The 27,762-nt window shown below is 49.4% G+C and overlaps 1 protein-coding gene and 1 long non-coding RNA gene across 2 annotated transcripts in view; one reads left to right on the plus strand and one right to left on the minus strand.

Annotated features, from left to right (window-relative positions):
- Positions 1–4: 4 nt before the first annotated feature.
- LOC140903168 (uncharacterized) lies at positions 5–27,190 on the minus strand. The gene is made up of 3 exons (XR_012156173.1): positions 27,053–27,190; positions 1,249–1,374; positions 5–38 (listed from the first exon to the last, which is right to left on the minus strand). It is a non-coding gene; the product is annotated as an uncharacterized lncRNA (long non-coding RNA).
- Positions 2,225–27,762, plus strand: part of ADAMTS10 (ADAM metallopeptidase with thrombospondin type 1 motif 10) — a 134,302-nt gene continuing 108,764 nt past the window's right edge. The window contains exon 1 of the mRNA XM_073324036.1: positions 2,225–2,275. The gene's annotated coding sequence lies outside the window, so the exon portion shown is untranslated. The remainder of the gene's footprint in view (positions 2,276–27,762) is intronic.

A 27,762-nucleotide genomic window follows, 5' to 3' on the forward strand; every position in this document is an offset into this window, starting at 1 on the left:
GGCTCCTCGGACCTGCTCAGACGCTCTGGGTGCTGGGCCTAGGGAACGGAAGCAGAATTCCTCATTGAGACATCGCATGGCAACGCTGCCACAGAAAAAGGGAAGCTGTTGGCAGAGGACCCCTTGGGACTGCAGGGCCCGCGTCGCCATCTCCATCCATCTGCCCACAAGCCATTACCGCAGGGTCAATTAGTAGAATCTAAGGCCAAAAGGGACTATTCTGGTCATCTAATCTCCTTTCCTGCGTAACGGGCTAGATAATTCCACCCTGTGGTTCCTGCATCACGCCCCTAACTGCTGACTGAGCCAGAATGTGGTTTTTAGAAAGACACCTGGACTGGAGTTAGAGATTTCAGGTGATGGAGAATCCACCGCATTCCCCTAGTGAGCTGTTCCAATGGTTAATTATCCTCACTGTTAAAAAATTGCAGCCTGACATTGTCATTTGCCCTAGTTATGCCATTATTGTCTACATTAAAAAGCCCCCTGCTACCCAAAATCTTCTCTCCAGAGAGGTCCCTGTAGATCATGATAATAGGAAATACCGTTTTTTGCAATGCATCATTAACCTCTGGAACTCGCTACCTCAACATACTGTTACGGCCAAGAGATTAGCAGGCCTCAAAAAAAGGACTAGACAGTTCTATGGGTAATCAGAACATTGACATTTCCACTAGATAGGATACAAGTTTATAAGGGATATAAAACCCTTATGCTTCTAGGCATAATCCAACCGCCAAGTGGCAAGGGCAAAGAAGAACCTTTCCCTATCTGTTGCTGAATTTTTTGCATCTTCCGCCAGAGTATCTGGCAGTGGCCCCTGTCAAAGATTGTCCATTAGACGGACCAGTGGTCTGAGCCAGTTTGGCTGGTCCTCTGTGCCTGTCAACCCAGAGAAAGCTGTGACTTCAGTGTGACAATCCATCATTGCAGGTTGGATTCTGTGCGATTCTCCCACCCTTTTCCAACTGGAATCTGCAGATGTCCCCAGAGGCCCCTAGACTCACGACAGAGTAATAAGAGAAAGGGACTTACCGCCTATCCCGGTAGAGCCAGCTGTCAATAGGAACCCAATGCACCATGTCACGCTGCTGGCTGAGCCTGTGACGAGTCTCCTCCACCAATGAGCTGTTATCTGTGCTCTTGGTTTTGGTATCTAAATCCCACCCACAGACCCCGGCCAGTTTCCGTTAATTAATGGAAACACCAGTGAACTCCAGGGGGTACATTGGCTCCCTGGGCGCTGACCTTTGATGGGGATGTAGCGTGACGTGAGAAGAGCTGAGCTGGCGTCTCCTTTTCACAGACGTGTCGGTCACATTCAGAATACAGTCAACCCGACTCCTTGGGTTGCGGTGTCTGGTCTCCGTGCTTCTGCACACATTTTTAATTCATTATTAGTAGTAGTCATAGTATCATAGTGCCCAGGAGCCCTCATCAGAGATCAGGACCCAATGGTGCTAGGGGCTGTACAAACCCGGAACAAAAAGGACAGTCCCTGCCTGACAGAGCTGACAGTCGATCAGACGAAGATGGACACAGACAGACCAACAAGATTTTAAATTGTCCCAACGGCCAGGCCTCTTGGTCGACTGAGGGACAGACCTATTGCACACTAAAGGCCAGCACAGAAAGGACCAGGCCTTAGACGGTCATATGGCATTCTGAGCTGGGCTGGCCATACCCTGGTAGTGTGTGGGCTAGGCAGGGACTGTCTTTTTGTTCCGTGTTTTTACAGTGCCAAGCCCAGTTGGGGTCCTGATCCGTGACTGGAGCTCCTACGTGCTACCATAATACAAATAATCAATCATGATAATAAGCGTTGACCTTATAGATGATATACACTAGTGCAGTGGTTTTCAAACTGCGGGTCACGACCCAGTACTGGGTCACGGAATGGAAGGAGATGGGTCGTGGCGGCTCTGGTCAGCACCGCCAACTGAGCCATTAAAAGTCCCGTGGTTCCTACCTGTTCTGACACCACACTGCGCCCTGGAAGTGGCCAGCAGCAGGTCCGGCTCCTAGGCAGGGGGGCCATGGGGCTCCACGCACTGCCCCTGCCCCGAGAACCAGTTCTGCACTCCCATTGGCCAGTTTCTGGCCAATGGGAGCTGAGGGGGGCGGTGCCTGCGGGCGAGAGCCACTTGCACACCTCGGCCTAGGAGCTGGACCCGCTGCTGGCCGCTTCCGGGGCACAGTGTGGTCCATGGTGCCAGGACAGGCAGGGAGCCTGGCTTAGCACCCCCGCTGCGCCACTGACCAGGAGCCGCCCCAGGTAAGCCCACACCGCAATCCCCTGCCCCAGCCCTGAGCCCCCCCCAAAACCAGAGCCCCTTCCTCCACCCCAAACTCCTCATCCCCAGCCCCACCCCAGAGCGCGCACCCCCAGCCCAGAGCCCTGACCCCCCTGCACCCCAACCCCCTGCCCCATCCCAGAGCCTCCTCCCACACCCTGAGCCCCTCATTCCCGGCCCCACCCCACAGCCCTCACCCCCATGCCCCAACCCTCAGCCCTGAGCCCCTCCCACACCCCTCATCCCCAGCTCCTTTGGGTTGCGGGCATCAACAATTTTCTTCAATTGGGTCACCAGAAAAAAAGTTTGAAAACCACTGGCCTAGTGTATGTGAGATGGGGATGGAGGGGGATTGCTGGAGAGACGCCATCCTGCCATAACTCCCCCGCTTTGCTCAGGAGCAAGGCAAGGAGGTGCCTGCACAGGGAGCTGGATTTATGGCCACCAGCTTTTTTTGCCGGATTTGTTTTTTAACTGCCTGAAGCCCAGAAAGGGCCATCCGATAACTGAAAGCAGGCTGAGCAGTGGAGGCGTTTTACTATTGCAGGAAACCACGGCCGGAAACAGTCAGGGAGGTTTGCAACTTGGGTACAAGTCGTAGATTAAACTGTGTCAGACTCAGCAAAATTCAGCCTGCGTTGTGAAGCCCCTTTAATCAAATGCATGAAATGGGAGGATACGGAGACCAAATGGGCCAGCAAGCAGGATTGCAGGGGCAGGAGACCTGAGTTCGGAACATAGGAATTGCTGGACTGGATCAGACCAGGGGTCCAACTAGCCCAGTATGCTGTTACCAACAGTGGCTGATACTAGTTGTTTCAGAGGAAAGTGCAAGAAACCCTGAAGGAAACAATTATGGAGTAACTAGTCCCCCCGTTAAATTTACTTCCTGACCACTGATATTTAGGGAGTGGTTTAGGCCCTGACACATGTGGGTTTATATCCCTTCCAAAGTTTGTGTTTAATCTTGACTATTATAATACAACTATGGAAACTGTGGTATGCAGTGGTGTTGTTGCCATGTTGGTCCCAGGATATGGGAAATGTTTGTTATCTATATACATCTCTGGTCCTTTTCTGAATCCTGCTAAGCACTTGGCCGCAAAGATATTGTGCAGTAATGAGTTCTGTTCCTTACACTGCCACTTGCCTCACCGTGTGACCCAGAGCAACTCTCTTAGCTGCTGTGTACCTCAGTTTGCCTCTCTGTGAAATAGGCACAGCATTATTGTCCCCATCTTGCAACCATGTTGTGAGGCCTATATGGTGCTATGCATCTTCAGCTCCCCCCGATTGCTAAAATCAGGCCCTGATTTTTCAAGCTGCCTCTAAATGTTGGGTGGCAGTCGGGGCCTGAATTTCCAGAGGGGCTGAGAATCTCCACATGCCCAAAGTGTCTCAAGTCAAGCAACCAAAAACCAGAAGCACCCAAAATCAGTGGCCACTTTAGGACATGTTGGCCTTCATGTGTGAAGTCATAGAATCTCATTGGAGACCTCAGGAGGTCATCTAGTTCAACCCCCTGCTCAAGGCAGGACCAAGCCCCAATATTTGCCCCAGATCCCAAATGGCCCCCTCAAGGATTGAGCTCACAACCCTGGGTTTAGCAGGCCAATGCTCAAACCACTGAGCTATCCCTCCGGCCAAAGTTGCACTGAGAAAGGCCTCTCCCACACTTAATTAGGTCTGATCAAAACTGCAACCACATTTAGGTGGGCACGACAAACAGAAAGATCTCTGAGATATCTGTCATTTACAGCTATCTATAGCCAGCCACAGACCTCGGCATGGGAGAAAACTGCCAGCAACGGTGTATCGCTTCCTGACATCTAAACACAACAGGCTGGGCCAAATTCTGCTGTCTGTGACACTCGTGCAAATCAATCAGAGTCAGTGGGGTTGGATCCGTGATGCAGGGAGAAGTATGGAGCCTGTCATGAGGGCTGTTTATGTCTTCCTATTATTATTGTTGGCGATATTATTATTAGGATTTATGATTAACCTGGTCACAACAAACCCCAGTAATGTAGCTCTCACAGTGTGAGCTAGCCCTTTAAGATGGATGAGGTTCAGCATCACCTGTGCCAGGTGTAGCCTGCCTCCCCAGGTGAAGGGAATGGAGAGGGGCCGGGGCAAGGGAATGGGAGCGTGTGACTCAGCCCTAGGCCTGCTGAGGAATATAAGGCCAGTGGTAACTCTCTGGTGTGCTTGAGCAGAAGCTGCAGGGAGCCAGGCCAGGCCAGGCCAGGCCAGGCCAGGCAAGGCAAGGCAAGGCAAGGCAAGGCAAGGCAAGGCAAGGCAAGGCAAGGCAGGAAGAGGGTTAGTGGAGCCAGCACTAAGAATGCTGCCCCAAGGGTGTGAGCCAGCTAGGTGGGTTGAGTTGTGGGGAGATTTGTGAGTGTTTGACTGCCACCTTAGTAAACCAGGCTCCTGGAAAGAGGAGGCGTGTTCAGCAGACACCAACAATAGGGTGATGGAGATGGGAGAATGGAGATGTGCCTGAAGCCACATGAGGAAGGCCTGCTGCAGCAGCTCCAGGGCTGGTGTTGCCTTGAGGAAAGGCGATGAGGGTGAAAGAGAAATAATCCCCTTGACTGTTCTCTTGTTAGTGCCTCTTGCTGAGTCTGGGCTTGGCCCTATAGACTCCCTGTGAGTGCCTGTTCTCATCCCAGGAAATGCAGCAGGGATGAGGGTGATATTGGTGAAGATGATGCCTGCCTTCCCCAGAGCTCAGCTGTGTCTCTCTGGAAAGCCAGTAATGCTGGGGGGCGGGGGGGGTATTTTCTTGCCCCATTGCTTTTGATTTTCCTACCCTCCCTGCTGGAACATTCCTCCTTGGGTGACCAGATAGCAAGTATGAAAAATCGGGACCGAGTGTGGGGGGTAATAGGCACCTAGAAAGAAAAATCCCCAAATAGCGGGACTGTCCCTATAAAATTTGGACATCTGGTGACTCTAATTCCTTCAGAGCCCTAGTGGGGATGATACCATGAGGGAGTACCACTGGTAAAACGCCACTGGCTACAGTGGCCCCGGGCCCTGGGGAAGGCAAACAAGCCCCAGCCTGGCCATGGGCTTGAGGCAAAGGCCAGGAATGACGTGTGATCGCACTTGAGCGCAAGGAGGGGCTGTTTGAAGGGGCAGGTGCTTAAGGAGGAGAGACATGGTGGCAGAGCAGTGAGAGCGACCCGGGGAGGGAGGTGGAGACATGAGGCTGGAGAAGGGGGAGCAAGAACAGGGATGCAGATGGGGGGGCCCCTGTAATGAGGCACGAGGAGCTAGTCTGAGGGGAGCTTTTGGTCCATCTCCAGACCGCTTCCCTCCACCTCTGTGTTTGCTTACCAGGAGGCAGTGCCCTTGGAAGCCTGACATGGCCACATACCGGACTTGCTGAGCCTTTTCCCAGCAGTGACCGGGGTGAGTGGGGTAGGGCTGGCTCGTTCCAGGGTAGAAACTCTCCCCTGCTTGCCAGGCTCCCAACCGACGGCCGCGGCTTGCAACTGCCATGGAACCTTCCTGCTAGGCCCCGTGAGGAACTGCCTCGCCCTTGCCCCTGCAGCCGCGTGCACGGCTCTGCCATAGCCCTGGCCTTGCAGGGTTTGCACCAATAGGGGCGTTGCTGTTATCAGCTATTGCCAGGCCTTGGAAAGGGGTCCCTTGGATCATAGAATCATAGAATCATAGAATATCAGGGTTGGAAGGGACCCCAGAAGGTCATCTAGTCCAACCCCCTGCTCAAAGCAGGACCAATTCCCAGTTAAATCATCCCAGCCAGGGCTTTGTCAAGCCTGACCTTAAAAACCTCTAAGGAAGGAGATTCTACCACCTCCCTAGGTAACGCATTCCAGTGTTTCACCACCCTCTTAGTGAAAAAGTTTTTCCTAATATCCAATCTAAACCTCCCCCACTGCAACTTGAGACCATTACTCCTCGTTCTGTCATCTGCTACCATTGAGAACAGTCTAGAGCCATCCTCTTTGGAACCCCCTTTCAGGTAGTTGAAAGCAGCTATCAAATCCCCCCTCATTCTTCTCTTCTGCAGGCTAAACAATCCCAGCTCCCTCAGCCTCTCCTCATAACTCATGTGTTCCAGTCCCCTAATCATTTTTGTTGCCCTTCGCTGGACTCTCTCCAATTTATCCACATCCTTCTTGAAGTGTGGGGCCCAAAACTGGACACAGTACTCCAGATGAGGCCTCACCAATGTCGAATAGAGGGGAACGATCACGTCCCTCGATCTGCTCGCTATGCCCCTACTTATACATCCCAAAATGCCATTGGCCTTCTTGGCAACAAGGGCACACTGCTGACTCATATCCAGCTTCTCGTCCACTGTCACCCCTAGGTCCTTTTCTGCAGAACTGCTGCCTAGCCATTCGGTCCCTAGTCTGTAGCTGTGCATTGGGTTCTTCCGTCCTAAGTGCAGGACCCTGCACTTATCCTTATTGAACCTCATCAGATTCCTTTTGGCCCAATCTTCCAATTGGTCTAGGTCCTTCTGTATCCTATCCCTCCCCTCCAGCGTATCTACCACTCCTCCCAGTTTAGTATCATCCGCAAATTTGCTGAGAGTGCAATCCACACCATCCTCCAGATCATTTATGAAGATATTGAATAAAACCGGCCCCAGGACCGACCCTTGGGGCACTCCACTTGATACCGGCTGCCAACTAGACATGGAGCCATTGATCACTACCCGTTGAGCCCGACAATTTAGCCAGCTTTCTACCCACCTTATAGTGCATTCATCCAGCCCATACTTCCTTAACTTGCTGACAAGAATACTATGGGAGACCGTGTCAAAAGCTTTGCTAAAGTCAAGAAACAATACATCCACTGCTTTCCCTTCATCCACAGAACCAGTAATCTCATCATAAAAGGCGATTAGATTAGTCAGGCATGACCTTCCCTTGGTGAATCCATGCTGGCTGTTCCTGATCACTTTCCTCTCATGCAAGTGCTTCAGGATTGATTCTTTGAGGACCTGCTCCATGATTTTTCCAGGGACTGAGGTGAGGCTGACTGGCCTGTAGTTCCCAGGATCTTCCTTCTTCCCTTTTTTAAAGATAACTTACCAAGGCCATTCTTTCTAACCAAGCGGCTTCCTTTAGCGCAAGGGGCAGTGACCCCTGCTTTTTAGAGCGTTTAGAGGTCCCTGGTTCACTCCTGGCCCTCCTGCTGACACAAGCCAGTCAGGGTAGATAGCTTGCGTGTATGGCTGAGTAGCATTTCAGGGGCATGCTCAGCAACTGGGCCCTATTCTGCACAAACAAGAGCAGCACTTTAAGCTAGAGAACTGAAATATCGGCTAAGGAGCTGGCTTCGCTGACCTGCTAACTACGTAGGGCCGGATTCTCCACTGCCTCTCCTTTGGACTCTATTGGCTGTAATACCTGGCCCTGTCACTTGTATCCGGGCAAAGGGGGCATACGTTGCTACCATTCTGCACTCCCTCTGCCCTAACATAAGTAACAGGGGGATCGGGCTCAGCATCTTACACTGGGCATGGTCGTGCTTCGTGTCAAGGGTCTGCTTACAAAAGCCTAATAAGGAATACTTCCTAGCTATTGTAGGGCCTTTCGTCAGTGGGTCTCAACGTACTTTACAAAAGTGGTCAATATCGTTATCCCCATTTTTGTGGAAGGGGAAACTGTGGCACACAAGATGGATAAATATGAGCATGTTACAGTCATGAATAGTACGTTATACAGGGTTATAAGCGCATCCGTCAAAGGTGGTGTAGGTGGTTATAAGCTGTCTATTGATCAATTGGACTGCGTAACAATTGATTAACCTCTCATTAAAACATCTAACACTTGAAGCTTTCTGAGCTCCTGATAAATAGAACATTAGTATACAGTGTGGGCTCATTTACATTTTGCTTCTGTTTTTTTTTCAGTTCACAAGTCAAATACAGTTGAATAGATATTGCTAAGAGGAGTCATTTCTCCCTGGAAGAGGGTTTTATTCAGGCTTAGTCATTTCACTTAGGTCTGTGTTCATGTTTACAGAAACCCCTCAGAACAGATGTTGAGAGGCTTGTTCTCCAGGTTTTCTTTTGGAAACCTGCACCACTCGGGCTTCAGCTGGGACCTGGTCTTCGCTCATCTAAGGAAGTGAGCTGGTAAGGTTATTAACTTGGAGGATAGTACTTGGCTGTGTGTTTAAAAGGGTAAATAATAACTAAAGTCTGAGGTCTCTTTCATCTCTATGGATCCCAGACTGTGCAATTTGAGATCTTTCATCCACCATTGAAATGCAGCCACTTCTGGTGTGGAACATGGTGACCATTTTGTCCTAGTAATAATGCACCATTTTTAGGAAGTAAAGTGTAGAATAATTTCTCTGATACCATGGGAGGGAGGTTAGGAAAATACTATTCTAGGCAGGAAAATGAGGAGAAATCAGGGTTCAGTAAATATCCTCTCCTTCTCAGCTGTCATTGAAACAGGATCACTCTTCTGGGTACAGGGAAGGGTCTGTGGCAGGCAGCTGCTTCTGTGTCCTTGTCTGTATTGCCCACGTTCTACTTAGAGGATGTCTACACTGGAGCTGGAAGCGAGCCTCCCAGCCCGGGCAGACAGGCTCCAAAGCTGCAGCAAGCCTTCCCTGAAGAGCCGCAGCAGATCCCTGAGGGGCCTGTATCCATTGGGAGCTGAGCCAAATCACAAGCCCCCAACTAAATCCCCGATCATGGTGCCCAGACCCCTCAATTACCAGGATTTTATTTGTTCAATAAATGGAACTTTTGCCCAACGCGCTGACAGCCTGGGCCTTTGCTCCCTGTGGCACTGCTGACTGACCCACCGACTGCTCAGCACCTTATCGTCCCTTATGCCTCTTTCCATCTGTGATCTGGTAGCTCTGGCTAGCAAGGCTCTGTCTCGCCTGCACTGACCCCCTCTCCCCCACCCCAGCAGCTGCTGAGTTTACTTGCAGCTGGATGGGTAGTTGATGACTGAGGGGAAGCTTGTCACATTTGTGAGGGGGGAGGAAACTCACGAACCTTTATGCAAAGTGCACCCCTACACACAGACACCCCCCCCCATCTGCTCCCCCAGGCTCAGGAATTGCCACCTGCACACTTCAGTCCCGTCCTGCCCTTTCATCACGATTCATTCACTTTCTGCCCGTGCTTTGACACAGCCGCTCTGAGCTGGCAAGAGCCCCCTGATTCCGCTCGAAGGAGAGATCAGGTGATAAAGAATGGAAAAATAATGACACATTTGATCGGCGCTGTCAGATGGCAGTGAAGGCCTAAGCTTGCTCATATCCTGCTGGGGACTTTTTCTCTCTCTGTGGTTATTTGTCAAATGCTAATGAGCGGAAGCAATTAGCTCCCATTGCTGTGTGGGGAGGGAGGCAGGCCACCTGCATGGGGGGGGGAGGCGGCCTGGTGGGCATGGCTTAGTCGGCAGTTTGAAAGCACAATTCTCAGCCAAGAAAGCTTTGTATCTGAGCTGATTTTTGTGTGTGTATACATGGGTTGAGGCTTTAATGGTGAGGATCTCCTTGTTACAAGGATCAGAGTAACAGCCGTGTTAGTCTGTATTCGCAAAAAGAAAAGGAGGACTTGTGGCACCTTAGAGACTAACCAATTTATTTGAGCATGAGCTTTCGTGAGCTACGATGCAGTGAGCTGTAGCTCACGAAAGCTCATGCTCAAATAAATTGGTTAGTCTCTAAGGTGCCACAAGTCCTCCTTTTCTTGTTACAAGGAAGTTGTCTTCCATTCATAGAGCGCCTTTCATTTTACAAATGGATGTGCCAATTGTATGCCACAGGAATGAGTGGAATGCAGCCACCTCTGGGGTGGAATGTGGCAGCTGATTGGCAGGGCGGAGCAATGCTCCTATCAGCCGGAGGCTAAGGCAAGGACCGTTCTACGGCCAGGTAAATCTGGAGGGCAGTGTGAAGTCACCCAAGCTGGAGTTTGGCCAGTGCTGTGCTGCAAACAGTACCAGGGAGTCTTTAAAGACCCAGCAGTGGTCAGGACTGTCTGAGAAATAGCCACACAGCGTGCACCCACTGACTTGGTGGCAGTGTCCCTTCTTTGTGCTGACCCATCATGAACACCCCTTATTGTTGAGGGCTGCTGGCTGAGCAGGTTCCTATAGAGAGCTCCTTATGCTTTTACTTGTCTCCCTACCTAGCCAGGTATTCCTAGGCCCCCATCCATGTAGTATGGGAGACCCTGCTCAGTAGCACCCTCCTGTTCCTTTTCACAAATGCTCACTAGCTAATTGTCCCCTGTTATGAGGGGGAAGGGGAGGACAGCAGAGTCCACAGACATTAGCTTGATCTCTAAGGGGCTAAGCAGCAATGCAAATTTATTTGAGCATAAGCTTTCGTTCATCCGATGAAGTGAGCTGTAGCTCACGAAAGCTTATGCTCAAATAAATTGGTTAGTCTCTAAGGTGCCACAAGTCCTCCGTTCTTTTTGCGGATACAGACTAACACGGCTGTTACTCTGAAAGCAGCATTGCGTGAAACAGGAGAACTTATGTAACGTGGCTGCTTTCAGGCAGTCACTCTCTGCAGCGGTCAGTGACTGACCACAGAGTGGACCCAAACTTTTTCAATCGGATCCTGACTATTACCAAAAGTGTCTCCACTAAAGTTGCGACTGCAAAATACTGCCGTGGAGTAGCCATATAAGGTCCCTCTCCTGCAGCAGAATCGCCAGGCGATGGACCCTTTATCTCATGTAGGAACAGTAACCTAGGGGATCTCTTTGCAAAATTAAGCATGATTATCTCTCTTAGTATCATTGTCTGTATGACCAAGATAGTCGTTCCCCAGGGTTTTCATTCTGGGGCAAAGTCGTTGCATCTCAGTAAGTGGAGGGTTGGGATTCCTGGGCACAAAGGGAATCATGTCATGTGGCCTGGCCTTTGGCGTGTGATAGCGTGTGGCCATTGCATTTCTAGAGCAGTGTTTTCCCTGAAGTGGTAGGATGACTTCTGTCTCGTGACCCAGTGGTGGGATGCTCCAGATAAAGCTGGCACTGTGTACTTGTGTGCAATGCAACCATAACCTCCTGGGCTGAGTGTCCAAGTGAGTGATGTTCCTCCAGTACAGAGCACTGGGCTCCCAGACAATGGCACGTACTGTGCAAAGGAGAGAGGCCTGACAGAGCAGAAATGAGGTGGAAGGATGGGCCAATGGTTAGGGTGCTAGGCTGGGAGGAGGGAGGCGGGGTGCAATTCCCAGCTTTGCCACAGACTTCCAGTGTGACCTTGGGCAAGTCACTGAGCCTCTTTGGATAAAGGAGGAAAACAGTGCTTCCCACTCACAGCACCACCATAAGGCACTCGGGTATCCTGGTAATGGGGGCCATGTAAGAGCATGAGAGAAATGAGAACTATCTTTCATCTCCCACACTGACCCCAGTTGTTCTGATCATGCATTTAACAAGCTCCTTCTCACACATGGCTGGAGGCATCGCTGCATGCTGAAGAGGCAGCCATCCTTTGCGGGAGACACTTTACACCGCAGCCTCTCACCGACATATATGCCTCATGCTTAAGCAACTGTTAGAAATGTGTGCTTCCAACCACAAAATGACCCCGCCAGAGACCTAATCCTCTGCATGTTACAAGAATTTGGAATATTTTTCTTGTTAAAAAGGGGGATCTTTAAATATCCTGGGGTTGATATTTAATCTTCTAGTTTAGTTTTTTTGTTCGTATGTAGCGCCTAGAGGCTCCAACTGAGATCTAGGTGCTGTATAAACACACAGCAAGGAGCAGTCCCTGCCCTGAAGAGCTTACAGTCAAAACAGATGGCAGAGGGACGTGCCAAGGAGGTCACAGGTGGTCAGTGTCAGCTGCCAATAGATTCAAGGTTTCCTGATTCCTAGTTTGCCAGCCTAGCCACCAGCGCACACCGCCTCTCCTAATGGGACGCTGATCTCAAGTTGCACTGCAGTGCAAATAATACAAAATAATAATAATGCCCCTTTTGTTAATTGCATTCTGTATTGTCCTCCCGGGTTGTGCTCAAACACATGAGCGATACTCGGCTCCTGTCAGCCACATCTTCACCAATCTCTCGGCAAAATGATGCCTCCTTAACTGAACCCTAAGATTTCTAATTCTAGTCAGTCCAGCAAAGGCCAATAGATCATCAGGCTTAAAACGTGTGATAGCTAGAGCTGTGCGAGAACTGTGGGAAATCATGCAGTTCCAGAAAAAAGAAATTGTTCCAAGCTGGACAGAAAAGCTGGAAATGCAATTTTTTTCCACAGACTGGAAATATCTTGGTATTTACTGGTAAGTGGGCTGGGAAGCTGGCCACCCACAGAGCCTGGGACCCTGCCCACCGGCTGGCTGGCTGGCCAGTGGGCTAGCAGGAAATCAGGCTGACTGGCCAGTCTACCCGGCCAGTCTACCCACCTAGTTTCCATTGAAAGTTTCACTGGAATCGACACGGTCACAGAATGTTTCCGTTCCACTGAATCGGCATTTTCCATTTGAAAACTGTTTGTATCAGAAAACTTTTGACCAGCTTGACTGAGAACCCTGAGCTGGCTTCAGTATTTTTGTCATGTCCCTTCTTAATCATCACCTCAATCTGTTTCAGTCCATGCCACCCTACCTCCAAGTCCGCAAACTCCTCCATTCTAGTTATCTTGCTAATCTCCCTATGGTCCATTCCCTTCGGTCTAACTGTATCTGTCCTCCATTCAGGTAGGACAGATTGGAGACTTTATCCCAAGTGCAGTCTGAGAGGAGCTTTACTCCGTGATCACACAATATCCTTACATTTCTGTCTTGTGTCCCTGTGTGATAGAAGCCAACGATCTACTAGCCTTATGTACCGCTGGGACATGTGAAGTTGGGTTTGTCAGTACAGTGGAGCTCCTCCTCTGTCCTTCACTGTATTAACTGCTCTATTTCACTGCAGGGGGGCTGGAACTGTTTGTATAGTGGGGGTGCTGAGAGCCGTTGAACAAACTGTAAACCCTGTATATGATGGAAACCACTTCAAGATGGGGTGCTCCCGCACCCCTCATTCCAGCACCTCTGCTTCACTGCCTTAAGAGCTACTTAGCTTGGATGTCTTCTCCAGATGCATCCCTTTCCACTCATGTTCAGTTTATTCCACCTCTAAATCCATTCACAGCATTTGTCAAGATTAACCCACCAAACAGTCAAGTGCAGTAGACTGACTCAGAGATGCACAAAGATGAGGACTGTCTTTTTGTGTTTGTGCTGTGTTTGGGTAGCCCCTAGCACAACTTGGTCTGGTGGAAATCCACAATCCTGCAAAGGGCAGCAGGAGGTCTAGGCCTTACTTGTGATGCAATAGCCTTGTGTGCTGGTCCTCTCAATTTTACCCATTTGACTTCTAGGAGCAGCTCATTTTAGGACACCTACTTCTGGCTCAGCCCAGTGGAAGTGCTTCTTTCCACTCGCAGGGGGATCCAAATGTGTGTAGCCATTGGCTGGAGAAGTCCATTTTTTTTGGTCGTCGTCCTAATGTGACAGGCAGATAGCATCTTTTGTCAGGAAAGGTCCCAGAGCACTTTGCAAGTTGTTTATATGGATCATTCACCCACCTCTGCAATGTAAAGTTCATGGAGCAGAATGGCTGTGATGTCCCTCGGAGTTGGGCTGCCCCAGCCCTTCTGCTCCTGTGACCTTCCACAAGTGCCTGGGGAAGGGAAGAATACATTCTCCAATTAAAACTGCAGGAGGGGATGTAGAGCAGGCAAACATAATTACCCAAGTTGGAATCTGGCCAGGACATCACAGTTAACATCTCTACTCTTGCAACATGTGCCAAGAGATCTCTAATGATCCCGAGTCGCAAGGCGTTTGTATCCCATTCGAAAGGGCAGTCAAGCGGATCCAGCACATCCAGGCATGACGATACCTTTTATTTAGATAGCTTGTTTGTCACTAAGCAGTGTGCAGTTCGCTTGTAGGAACGCAGATGGTTGAGTGGCTGGAATGGAAGCCATCGCTATCTGGGGCGAAAGCCAGTAGGGCCTGGGGTGCATTCATCAGTTCTCAAACAAAGACAAGTCTTCTTTGTATGAAATAAACCTTTTAAGAAGTTGCTCTTTTAAAAAGAAGTGGACACCTGGCCCCTGATGCAGCTGCCCCGGCAAAGGAAGGAGCAAGGCATCCTGATCCTGCTGTTATTTCAGTTGGTATCTCCATATCAGAAAAATGTCAACAAACTAGCAAAAATTCAGCGAGGAGCAGTAAAACTGCTAAAGGGCTGGCGGGACTGATTTATGAGTATAATTCTCAGGAACTAACTCTGCACATGGTGTGTTGGCCAAGCATGACTGGGGGGAAAACGTGATCGCCAACTCCAAGCGCCTGAAGAGCTTGATCACTCAGGAGAGAGAGGAGGCAGTTTATTAACCTGTTCCAAGGGGGTATTGGTAGGAATGGCCTGATATTAAGCAAAGGAAAATGTAGGCTAATTATCAGGAAACATTTCCATTTGAGCGTGGAACCGTCTTCCCCGAGGGAAGTGGTGGAAGTCCTATTACTTGAGTCATTTGAAACTGGACTAGAAAATATACTATAGGGAATAATCCCACATTGGCAGGCCATGGATGGGATGAGCTAATAGGACTTTCCCATATCTAATTTCTGCAATTCTGCGAGTTCCACTTGGGGAAAATGATTCTCCGGATTTCTCATCTTGGCCTGAGCGTAAGGTCAGGCTCAGCGACTGCTCTTTCGAAAACTCTGGAAAAGGTTTGATGGAGAAATGATCTGCTTCCATAGGTTGGAATTTGGTCGCCTTTTCTGCTGGCTGTTAAAGAGCTTGAACTGACATCCCTGAAGAATGAGCTCCTCTGCCCACACGCAGAATGGGAACAGTGGGGAGAGCAGCAAATACAAGCTTTTCTCACCCCTTTCCTAGAAGGCAGCTCAGGCCTGACCTACAAGTCCGTCACAAGTGGAGAAAACAGAGTTCAGTCTCAGTGGCCTGGTCAGTCCTAGCCTTTGCATGTTCTGTGCTGCTGGTCCCGGGTGTCTGGTTTGAGTTACTCCAGGCCCTTCCTTGCTAGGATATTTATTGACTTGGCTCCAGAATGGCAATCTTCCGAAGCCTTCCCCATGTCCTCGCTGCTTCGCATACTTGGCCCCCTAGGCAAACTCACTGCAACCTTTAGCACATTGTGTTTAGAGGCTAATGTCCCACTGGGACATCTGCTCATAACAGGTCCCAGCCCCATTCTACTGCTGCACAGAGGCTGCTGCTGAGGTCAGCTGCCAAGGGTTAACGTTCTCCCCAGAAAACCCTCAGACCTCTGTCATCTCCAGCCACACCCTTCTGCGGTGCCCAGCAATGTCCAGTTATCTCACCAATGTGCAGGCTGCTCCTTAGATCATCTGGTGGTAATCCATGAAAATGAACTCTCCTGGGGGAACATTATTGCTCAAGGAACTGGGTGTTTGCCACAGAGTCTTTCACCTCCAGGTCACGGGCTTGAAGCCAGTTCTGATGAGAAGTGATTGGCTATTCCAGGCTGACAGCTGTTTGGTAGCCCAGAGGGGAAATGCATGCAATTGTCTTGGTCTGATTCATAGTGGACTAGTGCCCCCATCACAATGATTAGGTTGACACAATGATCTAGTTGACCCCCAACCCCCCCCCCCCCCCCCCCCCACACACACACACACACACACACAGCAGAGTCCAAGAACTGAATTGACTTGGGGGATTGAACTTGCCCTCTGAGGGAATCCTTCCAGGTCACAGTGAAGTGTGTTGCTTGGAGGACATGTGGAAGTTTGCCCTGCTACAGCCAAGTTGTTTTTTGTTTGTGCGTAGAGAGAGGACATTAGAGTAGGATTCTCAAAAGCACTCAGCATTGGCTTAACTCGGCGCCCAGTGAAGTCAATGTTAAAACTCCCACTGAGCACATCTGAAAATCTTTAGCCCTCTCTGGCAAGCCTCAGTCCAAAAGGAGGAAGCTGGACTGGGAGAGAGGGGGATGCGGTTCTCTATGACCATGGGGCCTTTAGCCAGTCTCTTGTCCATTCATGTGCCCGGGCAGTGTCCATTGAATCTGTTCTCAGAGCTCTGGACTTTGACCAGGGTTCTCTGCCCGGGGTCCCCCTCTGCAATGCTTGTTTTGATCCCGTGACCTGCACCCCCATGCCTATTTTGACATTTTGTCCTCCATAATCTGTTGCTTTTTGGACTCTATGGCCCCCTCCCTGATTTGAGGGCAGGTGGGCCAGTTATTTTGGTAGGCTCCACCCATCAACTCAGGGTTCAAGTGGGCTGGCACCTTTTGTCAAATGCCAAATTCACTTAAAAAACAAAGCACACTTTAAATAATTAATAATGATCAAATAGCCATGCTGGCATCTCACCTCTGCTTTCGTGTGTGTGTGTGTGGGTAGGTGATCACAATCTTCCCAGATAAGGAACAGGCCATATATGTGCACCGATACACACACAGTGTTCAGCTTCTCAGCTTTTTCCACACAAACATCTTGGGGGGAGAAGGGTGTAATGACTTTCACTGTGAAGTGTCATGGTGTTGAAATGAGAAATTCTTCTCAGTTTTCCATTTGCCCTAGTGACCCCTCAGAGGCTCCAGTCTGGTCTGCTGGAGAAACGTGCAATCAGAGGCGCTTTAAGCAGAACGACGGGAGGGAGAGGAGGCGGTTGATGGAGTAACAGAAAGGCAGGGAGAATGTGATGAATCTGTCTTTTTAAAAGTGACGCAACTGGCGTCATGCAAAGCTGGGGTGGATGAACCAGTCTGGATAGTCTCTTATGAGACATTGCCTTCATAGCCTCTTGAAGGACTTTGTCAACAACTTTTGGAAAGTCCAAATAACTGTATTCATTCATCAATTTTAAGATCTCATGGGACCTCACCGATCATCTAGTCTCACCGGCTGTCTAACAGAGACCAAAACCTTTCAGGGAGGGTAGAATTGGATCAAGGCCCACCATGTTCATTTCACACGTGCCACCAGATGTTCATTCTGGACCAGTACAGGATTTGAACCCATGCTCACAGCTGAATGGCACCATCCCTGTACCCCACCTGATGAGTCGTTCCTCTCCCCTCTCCTGCTCTTTGTCATCTCGTTCTTCATCCACAATGATTTTGCCACACGCAAAACATTTCTAAGCACTTTGAAATGGTACATTTTTGGCTGAATAATCATTGGTGCTAATTCTCCTGAAAAGTCGAGATTCGTTCACATTTTTCACTAGTGCCCAGCTTGTGGATAGTATAGCTCCAGGAATCCACGAGCTCAGTTGTTTTACCATGCAGCCTACCGAGTTTTGCTTACCCCGAAAGCTGTCTGAATTGGGATCGTTCCAGGAGCCCCTGGAAGAATCCAGCTCATCCTGTAGAATCCATCTCACGACTGGGCCTTGTGGAATTCTTCGAGCAGCCTACCAAGTCTCAGTGTAGATGAAATGGAAGGTGCAAAGTTCTGCTTTGGTTTTAACCCTTGTGACTGAAGGATTTTTCAATGTGCATCAAGGGGAGTGTTAAAATTCCTCTCCTCCTCTTTGTGAAATCTCGCTGTATTTCAGTGCTCCTGGCTGGAGAGCCCTGGAAGGAGCTAGAGAAGAGGGGCCCTTGAGAGCCAGGGGCTCCTTTCCCATTGACTGACAGACTTGCGGTAGATTTTACCTGATACAACGGGAAATTTGTATTTCAGAAACATTCATTCACTGTTTTTCTTGCTGCCTGACAGGTCTGTGTCATGTGGCTGTGTGCTACCTGAGAGGCAGGTGATGTGATTACTCATTCTGCAAAGCCCTTTGGGGTCCTTCAGGATAAAAGGTGCATTTATTTATATAGCAAGAGAGAATAGTAATAATACACTGGGATAGAAAAGACCGGCACTGCCCCAAGGGGCTGCTCCTACTTGCATCCGGCCTGGCCTGTTTATACATAATTATCCCTGCTAAACTAACCCGGTAACAAATTCTACTAAGCCTGTAAACCATTCCCGCTTCCCTTGAGCTCCAGCTTAACCATGTAGTTGCAGTCCACCTGCATCCTAGCAATTGCAAGATCAGGGGTGTAGGTCATGTTACAGCTTGGCACAGCCTTGCATGCATCTGCACTTAATTCTGCTTCCCACTCACACAGCTCTTCCCCCTACTCCTGAGCAATGTACAGCCCTCTACCAGCAGAGTGCCAATGTGGACGTAGAAGTACCAGTATAAGCAGTTTTCCAACAACAATCTCCCAGTGCAACTGTCTCGTCAGCATTGCACTGCCTGGTAAAGGCTTTGAACTCTGCTCCCCAGGGGTGTCAGTGCCCAGAAATACATGTGTAATACTGACAGACCCCAGTCGTCGGCCAACAGGCTTGAACCTGGGGCCGCTGGAGCTTAGTGCCTCAGTCTCTATTGCATGAGCTAAAAGCCACGTGGCTCTTAGCCAAAGTTGTAGCAGACTTATTAATCTCTAGATCAGTTGTTCTCAACCAGAGATATACGTACCCCTGGGGGTACGCAGAGGTCCTCCAGGGGGTACATCAACTCATTTAGGGATTTCCCTCATTTTACAAGAGGCTACATAAAAAGCACTAGCCAAGTCAGTACAAACTAAAATTTCATACAGACAGTGACGTATTTATACTGCTCTAGATACTATACACTAAAGTGTAAGTACAATATTTATATTCCAGCTGATTTATTTTATAATTGTGGTAAATGAGAGAGTTGGCAATTTCTCAGTACTAGTGTGCTGAGACACTTGTGTATTTTTGTGTCGGATTGTGTAAGCAAGTCGTTTGAGTGAGGTGAGACGTGGAGGTCCGCAAGACAAATCAGACTCCTGAAAAGGGTACAGGGGTCCGGAAAGGTGGAGAGCTACTGCTGTAGACCAGGGGTGGCCAACCTGAGCCGCATGTGGTTTCGGAGCCCCAGGTTGGCCACCCCTGCTCTAGATCAGGGGTCTCAAACACATGGTGCACAGGATTATTTCCTGCAGGCTGCCAAGCTCCCCTCCTGCCCTTCCCCCAGCGCACCGTGTCCCCACTCCTCTGCCTACCTCCAGGTGCTTCCCGTCGCCAAACTGCTGTTTGGCGGCTCTCAGCGCTTTCCAGGGAGGAGGTGGAGAAGAGGCGAGGATTTGGGGAAGGGGTTGGAATAGGGGAAGGGAAGGGATGGAAGTTGCAGTGGGGGAGGTTTAGATTGGATATTAGGAAAAACTTTTTCACTAAGAGGGTGGTGAAACACTGGAATGCGTTACCTAGGGAGGTGGTAGAATCTCCTTCCTTAGAGGTTTTTAAGGTCAGGCTTGACAAAGCCCTGGCTGGGATGATTTAACTGGGAATTGGTCCTGCTTCGAGCAGGGGGTTGGACTAGATGACCTTCTGGGGTCCCTTCCAACCCTGATATTCTATGATTCTATGGGAATAGGTGGGGCCTCATGGAAGGCATGGAGCAGGGGAGGGACTTGAGGCAGGATGTCAGTGATGCGGCCCTCGGGCCAATGTACTAGTCCTCATGTGGCCCCCCTGGTGATTTGAGTTTGAGATCCCTGCTCTAGATGGTCTAGGTGCCACTCGAGAGGGACAGAGCACCACATCCAGCAGGCATGGGGTTACACAAGCCTCCCATTTTAGAAGCTCAGTGTGTTGCTGGCAGATATATCTGTTACCAGCTCTATAGGCACTGGAATTTAGGGTGCTCCTGCACCCCTTGGCTTGAAGTGGTTTCCATCATATACGGGGTTTACAGTTTGGTTCAATGGCTTTCAGCACACACACACACCGCCGCCTTATACAAATTGTTCCAGCCCCCCTGCACTCCAGCTGCTTTGCACTGCCCCAGCAGTTATAAATCCATTTGAGCCGGTCAATTCCCCAGGCTGATGGCTCCTTTGTGTCAGCAGAGCACTGTAAAGCCGCCAGCGCATACTGCTGAACGTGACCCTGATTAGTTATGAACCCAAAGAACTCTCCTGCACCTGGTCTGGTGCTTGAAGGATAGGCTTCTCCTAGAGAAATATACATTTAGGCATTTACAGGAAGATTTTTCGAAGGACCTAAGGGTATATCTATGCTACCAAAAAATTGTGCAGCAGGGAGTCTCAGAGCCCAGGTCAACTGACTCGGGCTTGCACTACAGGGTTAAAAATAGTGGCGTAGACCGGGGGTGGCCAACCTGTGGGTCCGGAGCCACATGCGGCTCTTCAGAGGTTAAGATGCGGCTCCTTGTCTAGGCACCGACTCCGGGGCTGGAGCTACAGACGGTAACTTTCCAATGTGCCGGGGGGTGCTCCCTGCTCAACCCCTGGCTCTGCCTCCGGCCCTGCCCCCACTCCACCCCTTCCCGCTCCCTCCTCTGACCCTACTGTGGCCTTGGTCTTCCCCTTTCGAGCCTCCTGCACGCCACGAAACAGATGATCAGGAGGTGCGGGGAGGAAGGGGGAGGTGCTGATCAGCAGGGCTGTCAGTGCATGGGAAGCACTGGGAGCGGGAGAGGTGCTGATGGGGGGGCTGCCAATGTGTTACTGTGGCTCTTTGGCAATGTACATTGGTAAATTCTAGTCTCCTTCCCGGGGTGGCCAATCTGAGCCTGGTGTAGACTTTCCCAATTTGGACTGGAGCCTGGACTATGAAATCCAGGCTCTAAGACTCTCTGTTGTGTTTTTGTTGTATTGTAGACATACCGTAAGCAAACTAGGCACCTGAATCCCACTGAAAGGCAATGGGCCCCTAATTCCCTTCAGCTCATTTGAAATCCCAGCCAGTTGTGAGTGGAACTGGATGAAAAATGGTTTTCCTGTCCTGCGAAAAGTTTCAATCTATCGGAAAAACTTTCCCAACCTGAACTGGGACAAAAAGGCCCAATTTCAAAAATGTCAGCGAACCAAAATCGTGGGGGGTGCGGGAACGTTCAGGTTCATTGAAACGTTTCATTTCAGAGTGAGAGACACAAGGTGGGTGAGGTAATGTCTCACCGACAGAAGTTGGTCCAATAAAAAGTACTGTCTCCCGCACCTTGTCTGTCTTAGCCTGGGACCAACACCACTCCAGCTCCACCGAAGAACATCAGAACGGCCACCCTGGGTCAGCCAGAGGTCCAACTCGCCCAGTGTCCTGTCTTCCGACGGTGGCCAGTGCCAGGTGCCCCAGAGGGAATGAACAGAACAGGGAATCATCAAGTGATCCATCCCCTGACACCCCGCTCCCAGCTTCTGGCAAACAGAAGTCATTTCAATTTTGACCATTTTTTATTTTTTAAAGTGTTAGTTTAGTTTTTAATTTTGAAAGGAAAAGCCATTTTAAACTGGAACTCTAGAAATTTTTGTTTATAAATGTTGAAACCTTGTGTTTTGACCATTGGGAAACTCTTTCTTTCTTTTTGCCTTTTTTTTTTCGAGCAGAAAAATTAGTTGAAACTGGCCCTTTTCCGCAAAAGGTTTCCAATTCAACTCACTGGCGTTTGTCGACCAAAAAACCACTGTTTTGAGAAAGGCCCAGCCAAGTCTATCTGGGAGTGCTCAGCAACCTTGAAAATCAGGCCAATGATTTAGGTGCCCTAACGTGAATGGAAGGACAGGATGGTCACAAAGCCTATGGGAGTTAGGCACCCAGTCCTACTGAAATTGAATAGGAGTTGAATCGGATCTCTTGAAAAATCCTACGCTAGTTGCCTAACATTTGGGGGCTGGGTTTGCAAACAGTGATGCCAGCTTAAGAACAATTAAAGACAGCAGTGAATGTAGGGCTTGACTTTCATTTACACCTTAAGGGGCCTTAATATAAATAAGAATCACACTTCCTGTGCTCAGTCTGCTTTGAAATACTGAGGCTGGTTGTGAGTTACAGAGCAGTGGGGGATGGGCAGTGCACCGAGGAAAGACCTAAAAAGCTTCCATTTTTTTGGTTACGGTTCTAATTGGGGCAAATGAAATAGCAAGCCAGCCCAGACCGAATGATCATCTGGGACTAACAGCAAAAACCGATCAGTTGAGCCGACCGATGTGTCTCCTTGACGAGCCTTAAGTCATACGCTTAATTTATAGTTGATGCACCACTGTATCGGCAGCCCATACAAGTAGTGCAAGATTTGACTAATATTCACATCCGTAGCGAGTGATTGTCAAATGCCTGCTGGACGTGATGCAGGCTGGGACCCCGGTCGGCAGATCCACAGCTGGTGGGAAGGGCTGATTTGCCACATCCGTCTCGTTGCCCTGTGAGTCTGGAGGACAGCATGCCACTAACGCAGTTTTCTAAGCAGAAGGGTTTTTTCCCCTTTCTTGTTAATATCCAAAGATGCGTGTAAAACTCCCATTAACGCACATGCTTAAAAGACCCGTTCATGGGCTCTCTCCTTTTCAGCGGGTAGCATTAAGACACCAGGGGATAAAGATTCAAACTTCGTCAGCTCTGCTGCACTGGTAAAACACCATAGGCGCTGACGTGCAAACGGATGTTTGCGTGAGACCAGCATGCATTTTGTGCAAAGCCGGTGACTCCATGAAAATGGATGTTGGTGTACACTGGTCACTATTTCTTGTGTGAAAGGGTCCGTTCTGAGTGTGCAAATGCACGAGTGATTTTTTGCAGGCGAGGCCCAGTGGTCGTGGAAGTGGCTTGGATGTTGAATTTTGAAATATTGAGTCCTTAACATCCGCTGCATGGCAAAGGCTGAGCAACAAACATTTTTAGCCCTGATTCAGGGAAACAATTAAGCACGTGCTTGCACCCCAGGAAGCCAATCTTACGTGCTGCCTTGAATGGGGATGCTTTCCTATCCACGTTGGCCATCGCTAAGTCCTAGACACAGCTGCTTGTGGACTAAATTCCCATTGCCAATCTGCCCTTTTGCTGCATGTTCTGCACGTACCCAGGGTATATCTACACACAGAGCTGGGGATGTGATTTGCAGCTCGAGGAGACCTGCCGGTGCTAGCTCTCGTCGAACCAATGGGTAGCCACAGCTTCACAAGCAGCGGGAGAGGCTAGCCCTGCTGAGTACGTACCTATGGTCTAGGATGGGGTATCCCAGAGGAATCTCAGATTCCCCCATAGATCCTACCTCCTGTACTGCAAACCACACCCTAGCAGGGAGGATCCCTCTGTGCCCAGACAGCCGACACAGCAGCCTTACCCAGTGGATCTCGGGGCTACTTTGAAATAGTAAAATGCTTTGTGATATTTAATGGTCTGACAGACAAATAACCAGCCTGTCGTACTGCCCAGAAATGACAGCCACTTACGACCCCGTTCCACCCCAGCAGCTAACTGGCGGAAACCCATTAAAAATGGTGGGGATCTTCGAGGACCTAACATTGAGGCTGCTTCTGTTCCGTCTCGTGGGCCCATGCACAGATTGAGGATTGGGCTGTGATTGTTAGACCTCAAAGCTACGTCCCCCCCTGGACTGGGTCAGTACTGGACTGGGAGACTTTTAAGGGACATCGGGCTCGTCATGAACTGGCATTTCCAGTTCACTAGGCACCACTGTTCCCTTTGGATCAGCAGCGAAGCCATGCTCCTCTGGGGCAGTAGGGACACTAGGGGTGTGGACTTTCAGAAAGGGCTTATGGCCCGGGCCATCCTGTGTGGTTATCAAAGATCCATGGCGCTTCCTGCATAAACAGGGGTGTTTAACCACCGTGTATGTGGCAAAATATCCGCTTGGATAAGAACTTTTTTTTTCTGCCTCATTCAGTGGCTGACTTTTGTTCTCTGTTAAGAACGGTTGCTGTTTCACCCCAGAGAGGGCTGCATTTCGTTGGTAGATGAAGCAATCCCAGTGCCAGTGTGTGAGATAAAAGGCATTGAAAGATCAGTCTCACTAGACAATTTATCTTAGGGACTTAGCTGGTCTACATCACTTCACTATCCAAGCACCTCTCAATCTTTAATATGTTTATTTTCACAGCACCCCTCTGAGGTAAAGCAGGGCTGTTCTCCACATTTTTCAGAGGAGAACCAAGACACAGAGAGACCACATGTCTTATATAAGGTCACACAGGACGTTTGGGGTACAGCAGGGAATTGGACCCTGGTCTCCCAAGAACTAGGCTGATGCTCTAACCACTGGTCCATCCTTCTTCTTTAGGACCTGTCCTTTCCAGGAGAGCATCTTGCTTTCCTTCTTTTCTCCCACTGCAGTTAATGAATAAGTGACATGAACCTCGTTCTCCGCTCCCCCGCCCCCCCTACCAGCTGCTTGTATCTACAGTAGAACCTCAGAGTTACAAACACCAGAGTTGCAAACTGACTGGTCAACCACACCCCTCGTTTGGAACCGGAAGTGCACAGTCAGGCAGCAAAAAAAAAAAAAGCCAGTATGGTGCTGTGTAAATGTAAACTACCGAAAAAAACAAGGGAAAGCAGCATTTTAATTCTGCGTAGTAAAGTTTCAAAGCTGAATTAAGCCAGCATTCAGTTGTAAACATTTGTAAACTAATTGGGGGGAGAGCTAGCTCAGTGGTTTGAGCATTGGCCTGCTAAACCCAGCGTTGTGAGTTCAATCCTTGACAGGGCCATTTAGGGATCTGGGGTAAAAATTGGGGATTGGTCCCCCTTTGAGTAGGGGGTTGGGCTAGATGACCTCCTGAGGTCCCTGCCAACCCTGAGATTCTATGAAAGAACAACCATAAGTTTTTGTTCAGTTACAAACAATTCAGAGTTCTGAACAGCCTCCGTTCCCGAGGTGTTCATAACTCTGAGATCTCTACTGTACTTGTTTGTAGTCTAATATTTCGACCATAATCTCTTTAGGTCAGGGCCCAACATTTCCTTCTAGGGATGTACGGTGCCTAGCAAATTGGTCCTCGGACAGGGCCTAGGGATGGTAGTGTAATAGAAATGAAATCATTGGTGATCATTAGCCGGGATGAGCTAAATTTAAAAATACAGATTAATCACTGAGAGGCAGAGAGAACGATCCCGAACAGCCAAATAGAATAGCATGCAGCAGAAGCCATAATGCTGACCCTGTGTGTCGCAGTCTGTCTATTGCTTCGTTATGGTAGCTGGGATTAACAACGGTTCATAGGAAAGCAGGTGATCTACAGCATACGTAGAATTTCAAGTTATTTCATATTGATTCCACGCATTCTGTCTAGAAAGCCACACCTCAGTGGCCCCACGACTGGTGTCCTGCAACATGCTTACAGATTTCTTCACCTAGATGGATAGCAGCAAATACAAGCTTCCCTCCCCCCTGCCCCCGGTAAAATGGTTCAACTCTGACCTACAAGGCCCTCATTCGGGGTGAAAAATGGTTCAGTCTCACTGGCCTGGCCAGTCCCTGATCTCTTTGCTTCCTGTTCTGCTGGCCCCATGTGGCCAAGGTTTGTGTTAGTCAAGACCCATCCTTGCTAAGATATTTATTGCCATTCTTGAGCCAAGTCAATCTTCCCAAACCTTTGCCACTTCGGTGCTGCCTGCCGTACTTGGTACCCGGTGCAAAACGTGACGTGGCCCTTAACCCGTGTCCCACACACATCACGTTTACAGGCTAATTTCCCAGTGGGACATCTGCTCGTAACAGGTCCCAGCCCCATTCTACAGCTGCACAGAGGCTGCAGCAGAGATAGGTAACGAAGGGTTAACATTCTCCCCAGAATACCCAGGCGTTGGCCAATTAAAGGACAAATGTGCCCAGGGTATTGGTTAAAAGACAGGTGCCCAAGGACAGCAGGGACCTTGTCACGTTGCATCTCCTAATTATGGTCTTGGTGGAAAATAACCTTTATAAAATCTCATAAAATCCACTTTACAAATTAACACTTAATGCACTTGTGGCTTCATGCCTATTTGTTTATGAAAGTGTGTATTCAGTTTTGGTGCCAAATCATTTTACAGGAATATCAGCATGGCATACAGGAAGCTGTGCCACTCCCCGACGCGAGTGGAGAAAGGATAATGAATGGAAAAAATACAGAAATCAGACAGGGTTGACACAAACCTGCTGAGATCATCTAGTCCCATCCCCCTGCCAAGATAGGTGCCTTCCCTGTGATCTTTTCTCCAGTTCTTTGTCCTGATCTACTTATAACTGACCCACGTTGATGGGGTTTCCACCGCTTCCCTTGGGAGCTTATTCCACGGTCAAACAAATCTGACTATTAAGAAAGGTTTCCGGAAACTGAACCTCAAATTTCTTTTGTTCCGTTTTGTCCCATTACCAAGCTCGAATTGATGGGATTTTGCGATGTTGCCTGTGTTCACTAGACAAGTGCAGAGCAAGAAGAGATGCGATGACAAAGAAATTAAGGGAAATGGATGAAAAATTGCCAACAGCCTGTCTTGCGGAGTATAGTTTATGTCGATATTTGTAAGTGGAGAGCCTAGGAAGGCCCCCTCTTTATTTAAAGGTGTTTGTGAATAGGTGTCAGGGAATCTCAGCCAGGCTCTCCCTCCCATATTGCTAACTGGGATGAGGAGTTCTGGCTAGATCCCAATTCGATGGGAGAAAAGGCTCTGGAGGCAAGTCCTGGTATGGAAAAGTTTGAGTACCACTGGCTAACAGGATGTCAGGCCATGTTAATCACTACCCCAAGATGGCTAACTCCCCACTGTTTTGAAAAGAAAACTCAGGGACCCTGAAACACTCTAACCTTCTTCCAGTTTTGTTCTGCTGTAATGCTCCTGAAATCAACAGAGTAATCCTAGGGTAAAACTGGAGCCATGCAGCGGTGAATCAGGCTCAGTGCATTTAACAGGCCCCCAGTGCTCGGAGGACGTGTAGACAGACATAAGAGAAGGGAGAGTAGCAGCAGGGTCGCAATAACCCTGGAGCTGCGCACCGTAGCTTACCTGGCTTTGAGGATGGGGCGAGGGTCTCGGCTGGATTTCTTTACATCAAATACGTAGAAAGAAAGTGAACAACATTCCTGGGCATAAAAGCAACGTGATGGTTTCAGAGCAAAAGGGAAACGGGCCAGGTCCCAACCCCTGTGCGGACTGACATTCACAAACCCCCGCCTATAGGTTTCTTTGAAATGTGACCTATTTCCTTGTCGCAAAGACAGGAAAGGAAAGAAGAGAGAAGCTCTGCAGCTCTCAAGGGGTACAGAGTTCTGAGAACAAGCCCGACATGGCTGCATAACTGTCTGTTATGGAGGAAAACAAAATCAAATGAAGAAACTGATGTGCCCTGCCTGGAGAGCAAAGTTTATCCACGGAGCAGATGTCATCTGGGAAATGAGCCCTTTGGCACAAATGCACCTCGCTAACATGCCACAGCCCCTCACTTGGAAATCACTGGGAGGTAGAGCACAGCCGAGTCTCCAGAGGGAATCTGTGTCTGGCCACTCCACTGAGACCGCCAAGAAAGGGCCATTTGCACTGCCCTGCTAATGGCTTTTTGGGATGGGGACACCTGTCCACTAAGAGCTGGGCTGAGATCCACCAAACCCATTTCACGCTAAACAGCCTCGGATGGGAAGGACTCAGGGTTAGCCCTGCGCTGGCTGTAAATCCCTGTCCGAGAGGGGAAAAGATCCACATCCCATTACCCAGCCAGC

The sequence above is a fragment of the Lepidochelys kempii genome, chromosome 25, assembly GCF_965140265.1.
Source record: "Lepidochelys kempii isolate rLepKem1 chromosome 25, rLepKem1.hap2, whole genome shotgun sequence".
Classification (NCBI taxonomy): Eukaryota; Metazoa; Chordata; order Testudines; family Cheloniidae; genus Lepidochelys; species Lepidochelys kempii.